This window comes from Vigna unguiculata, chromosome 5 (genome assembly GCF_037176805.1).
Source record: "Vigna unguiculata cultivar grain cowpea cultivar isolate G323 ecotype 2 chromosome 5, ASM3717680v1, whole genome shotgun sequence".
In the NCBI taxonomy this organism is placed as follows: domain Eukaryota; kingdom Viridiplantae; phylum Streptophyta; class Magnoliopsida; order Fabales; family Fabaceae; genus Vigna; species Vigna unguiculata.
The window spans coordinates 20902799-20908626 of NC_140796.1; the positions used below are offsets into that span (position 1 = coordinate 20902799).

A 5828-nucleotide genomic window follows, 5' to 3' on the forward strand; every position below is an offset into this window, starting at 1 on the left:
CCTATTCAATTTCGTAGCTTTGAATGAAATGGAATTTGTGATGCTTAATCGTGGGTTCATATTTTGCACAATTTCAGAATCCTTGTCATGCTTAGTGAGTTCGGGTTTTGGCCACAGTTGCTTAATCTGTGTGTGTGTGTGTGTGAAATTGAAAGAAGGATGTGTGCTATGCTTAATGGCATAATGAAGCTATGTTAATTTTCGCATAGTTGATTAATTCGGATTTCATGAGAGTAAATTGGATAAGAGACTTGATTTAGTAACCTGTGATTGGTGGATTTTTAGTGGAATCAAGGGACCAGTATGTTTTGAATTGTGTGTTTAATTCAGTTTTGGTGTTTTGATTAGAATTTAGCAAGCTTGTGTGAATCTGCCAAACCCCCCCCCCCCTTGTATTTTATTGTTGTGTTCATCTAGAAATTTCGCTTTAAATTAAAATATTGGTCGTTGGGAGATGACTTGGTTCACTTTCATATACTATATTTAATATGTTTTAATTGGGTGGGGTACGGCCTCTATCAAATTTGGCGCCGTTGCCGGGGACCAATCGTTTCGTTCAAAGTAAAATTTCCAGTGTGTTTGTGTTTTGTGTTTTGGTGTGTGTGTGTAGTTCAAGTGTGGTTAAGTTGGTATATGTTCATTGTGATGTTAATGTTGTGTTAAGTTCAGTGCCTGTTTCCATTCCTGTGTGTTTCTGTGTAGTGTAGTGAATAGTGTCGCGGCGCATGAATAATGTCATTTGTAGTAGTGAATAGTGTTTGAATAGTGTCCGAATCTGGCATTTAAGTTCTGGATTTTTGTTTTGGTAGCTACGGTGCTTGTTTTGACTTGAAATTTTTTTCCCCCACTTCTAAGACGTTGAACTTGATAGGAAAAATAGCTAGAGCAGTTGATATGGTCTGAGTTAAGAGATTCAAAAAAAATTTTGGACTGATTTTTAGTGAAACTTCAGAGGACCATAACTTTTGCTCTGGTTATCAGAATCACTATTATTTTATATGGATTTGGGGTAGAATTTGATTTCCTACCTTATCACAATCCGCTTTGTCGGTTTGCAAACTCAGATTCTCCAGAAAATGCCATTTTCTACATTTCAGCAATGCTTTTTGTGATTTTTCTTCATTTTTTTACTTTTGAAAAATTGAAAAAAATACTTGTGCTTTGAGTTTTGATCTGATTTTTTTGGTGCTTCTGTTTGACCACTCAAAGGAATATCCTACCAATTTTAAAGTCATTTGAAGGTCGTTTGAGTATACTTGTAGTTATACCCTTTGTTATGCCAATATCACTACAATTAGTGCTTTTTGGTGCATGACTAGGGGAAACCCAACTGATTTACAACCATTTGACCCTGAGATTGATAGGACATTCCACAGAGGAAGTAGGCATCTTAGGAATCCATCTTTGCATGCTGAATATTCAGTGACTTTTCCTGATTCTTCTGACTCTCATCACATTCCTGACACTCCTCATTCTTTACATTCTGAGCATACTATTTGTTCTGAGCATTTTCATACTGATAACATGGCTCAACCTCCTCCACCTCATGAGAGAACCATGAGTGAGCTCACTGCACCAGAGTTCACTTATGATAGTTTATGCATACAATACCCTGAGGATGAGGTTCCATATGTGCTGAAAACTAGTTTAATACACTTGTTGCCAAAGTTCCATGGTCTTGCAGGTGAGGACCCGTGCAAACACTTGAAGCAGTTTCATGTCGTCTGTTCCACCATGAAGCCTGCAGATGTACAAGAGGACCATGTATACTTGAAGGCGTTCCCTCATTCTTTGGAGGGTAATGCGAAAGACTGGCTGTACTACCTAGCACCCAGGTCCATCATAAGCTGGGATGACCTGAAGAGATTGTTCCTTGCCAAGTTCTTTCCTGCTTCAAGGACAACAGCCATAAGGAAGGAGATTTCTGGCATCAAGCAGCAATCTGGGGAGACCCTTTATGAGTACTGGGAGAGGTTCAAGAATCTCTGTTCAAGTTGTCCACACCATCAGATTTCTGAACATCTCCTTCTGCAGTATTTTTATGAAGGCTTGCACCACATGGATCGAAATATGATTGATGCCGCAAGTGGTGGTGCCCTTGGTAACATAACCCCCGCTGCAGCCAGACAACTGATAGAGAACATGGCTTCAAATTCTCAACAATTTGGCACAAGGAGTGATGCCATAGTTGTTAGAGGTGTTCATGATGTAGGAGCAACCGAGTACACGAAGAAGTTGGAGAGTAAGATTGATGCTCTTACCACACTAGTCAACCAACTTGCTTCCAATCAGAGAGCTCCAGCTGCAAGAGTTTGTGGCCTTTGTACATCTGTTGATCATTTTACAGACTCTTGCCCAGCATTGCAACAACAAGCTGTTTCTCCTTCTTCTTCTACACCAGTGGACACACCTCAGGCCTATGCAGCAAATATTTTCAACAACAATAGGCCCCAACAACAACAACAAAACCACCATGATTTGTCAACCAACAGATATAGTCCAGGATGGAGGAATCACCCTAATTTGAGATGGGGAAACTAGGGTAACCAGCAGCCCCAACAATTTCAAAATGTGCAACCACCTCCACAACAAATAGTTGCACCTACACCACAAGCTGCTCCTGTTCCACCTGTACCCACACCAGCTCTTGCTGCAGCACCTGCACCTTCTTCTTCTACTTCATTGGAGGAGTTAGTCAAGATGATGACCCTTCAAAATATGCAATTCTAGCAGGAGACTAGGGCCTCAATCCAGAGTTTAACAAATCAAATGGGGCAGATGGCCACTCAGCTAAACCAGGCACAAGCTCAGAATTCTGACAAGCTTCCATCACAGACGGTGGAAAATCCTAGGAATGTGAGTGCCATTACTTTGAGATCTGGGAAGAACATTGAAGATCCCACTTCCGAGCCTACACCTCCAAAGGAAGCCCACCTTGCCACACTTCAGAGAAAGCATGATGCTCATGCAGTTGGTCCTTCCACATCTGGTGCGACTTCTACACCTTCCACCTCTACTGCTGCACCTTCCATACCTCTTCCTTTCCCTCCAAGAGCCATTCCAAGCAAAAAGATGGAAGAGGTTGACAGGGAGATCTTAGAAACTTTCAGGAAGGTGGAGGTGAACATACCTCTGTTGGATGCCATTAAACAGATTCCCAGATATGCAAAGTTCTTGAAGGAGCTATGCACGCACAAGAGGAGGCTAAAGGGAAACGAAAAGATCAGCATGGGCAGAAACGTGTCAGCATTGATAGGTAAATTTGTTCCTCAGATTCCTGAGAAGTGCAAGGACCCAGGTACATTTTGTGTACCTTGCATCATAGGTAACAATAAATTTGAAAATGCAATGCTTGATCTTGGTGCTTCAATAAATGTAATGCCTCTGTCTACTTTTAAATCTCTTTCTCTTGGACCCTTGCAACCTACGGGTGTGGTGATTCAGTTGGCAAATAAAAGTGTTACCCACCCCGCAGGTTTGGTTGATGATGTTTTGGTTCGTGTTGGTGAATTGATTTTCCCTGCTGATTTTTACATTCTTGATATGGAAGAGGGATTTTCACATGGTTCTACACCAATCATTTTAGGCAGACCATTTTTGAAAACTGCACGAACCAAAATTTATGTCCATGCAGGTACTTTGTCCATGGAGTTTGATGATATTGTTGTGCGATTCAACATTCTGGATGCCATGAAACATCCTTCTGAGGATCATTCTATTTTTCACGTGGATATTATTGATGATGCTGTTGATGGATTGATTTCTGATTTCCACTCTTTGCATACATTAAAACATTCATCCGTGTCTGAGTTATCTGAATTTGCATGCATTGATGTTCTTGATTCTAATTCTGATTCTGATTATGATGATGCTGAATATGATGTGGATAATGCTGAATGTACAGAGTTTGACTCTCTGGATGTTGTACCTATTCACTTTGATGTTATACAATCAGGTTGCACTAACCATGTTGCAGGAAGTACATATGCATCTGATTGTTATGCTCAAGTACAGGCTGTGGAACCCATTTCTCCCTCCCCTCTAGTCCCTGATATTCAGCCAGCATCCAATACTCTAGAGTTGAAACCACTACCAGACAACCTCAAGTATGTTTACTTAGAGGAGGAGGACAAACTGCCTGTCATCATTTCCACCTCCCTCACTGCTGAACAAGAGCAGAGGTTGTTGCAAGTTCTTAAGAAGCATAAGAAGGCAATTGGATGGACATTGGCTGACATCCCTGGTATTAGCCCATCAACATGCATGCACAGGATATTGTTGGAAGATGGAGGAAAGCCAGTGAGACAGCCACAAAGGCGACTCAACCCTGTCATCTCGGATGTTGTAAAGAAGGAGGTGACCAAGCTTCTACAAGCTGGGATCATCTACCCCATTTCTGACAGTCAGTGGGTTAGCCCTATCCATGTTGTTCCAAAGAAGACTGGCCTCACTGTAGTCAAGAATGAAAAAGAGGAGCTGATTCCAACAAGAGTGCAAAATAGTTGGAGGGTTTGCATTGACTACAGAAGGCTAAATCAAGAAACCAGAAAAGACCACTTCCCCTTGCCTTTTATTGATCAGATGCTTGAGCGCTTGGCAGGTAAGTCCCACTATTGCTTTCTTGATGGGTTTTCTAGTTATTTTCAAATTCACATTGCATTTGAGGACCAAGAAAAAACCACATTCACCTACCCCTTTGGCACTTTTGCCTATAGGAGGATGCCGTTTGGCCTATGCAATGCCCCTGGCACATTCCAGCGGTGCATGCTTAGCATTTTTAGTGATTTTCTTGAAAAATGCATAGAGGTGTTTATGGACGACTTTACTGTATATGGGTCCTCATTTGATGCATGTTTGGATAGTTTGGACAGAGTTTTAAACAGGTGCATCCAATCTAACCTTATTCTCAATTTTGAGAAATGTCATTTCATGGTAGAACAAGGCATAGTATTGGGGCACATAATTTCAAAAAAGGGCATTGAAGTTGACCCTGCCAAGATCTCAATTATTTCACAATTGCCTTACCCCTCTTCTGTGCGAGAGGTTCGTTCTTTTCTTGGCCATGCAGGGTTTTACAGGCGCTTCATTCAAGACTTCAGTAAGAAGGCCCTCCCACTATCCAACCTACTGCAAAAGGATGTTGACTTCATCTTTGATGAAGGATGCAAAGAGGCTTTTGATTGCCTCAAGAAGGCCCTGACCATAACTCCAATCATTCAGGCGCCCGACTAGACAGCCCCATTTGAGCTTATGTGTGATGCATTCAACTATGCATTAGGGGCTATTCTAGCTCAAAGGATTGATAAGCAGCCGAGGGTAATCTACTACGCCTCCAGGACATTAGATGCTGCCCAATCAAATTACACCACAACAGAAAAAGAGCTCCTTGCGGTAGTTTTTGCACTTGAAAAGTTTCGATCTTATCTGCTTGGTTCTCCTGTTGTTGTGTTTACTGACCATGCAACTCTTAAGTACCTGTTGAAGAAGGCAGAATCAAAACCTCGGCTGATAAGATGGATGCTCTGGTTCCAAGAATTTGATTTAGAGATCCGTGATAGGAGCGGAGCACAAAACCTGGTTGCAGACCACCTAAGCAGGATTGAGAGGTCTACTGATGATGCTTCACCGATCCGGGATGACTTTCTCGATGAAAGTTTGTTGACACTCTCTACTTCTTCCTCACCTTGGTTTGCTAACATTGTTAATTATCTTGCTGCTTCTGTTTTTCCTCCCCTAGCATCCAGAGCTCAATGTGATAAACTCAAGAGCGATGCTAGGTATTACATTTGGGATGACCCCTATCTGTGGAAAATGTGCAGTGATCAGGT

General features: G+C 41.8%; 1 non-coding gene and 1 pseudogene across 1 annotated transcript; one reads left to right on the forward strand and one right to left on the reverse strand.

Moving 5' to 3' along the window:
- Positions 1–1311: 1311 nt before the first annotated feature.
- LOC146886217 (uncharacterized) lies at positions 1312–5328 on the forward strand (annotated as a pseudogene).
- LOC114186429 (small nucleolar RNA R71) lies at positions 1906–2012 on the reverse strand. Its single transcript, XR_003605087.1, has one exon. It is a non-coding gene; the product is annotated as a small nucleolar RNA R71 (small nucleolar RNA).
- Positions 5329–5828: the final 500 nt, after the last annotated feature.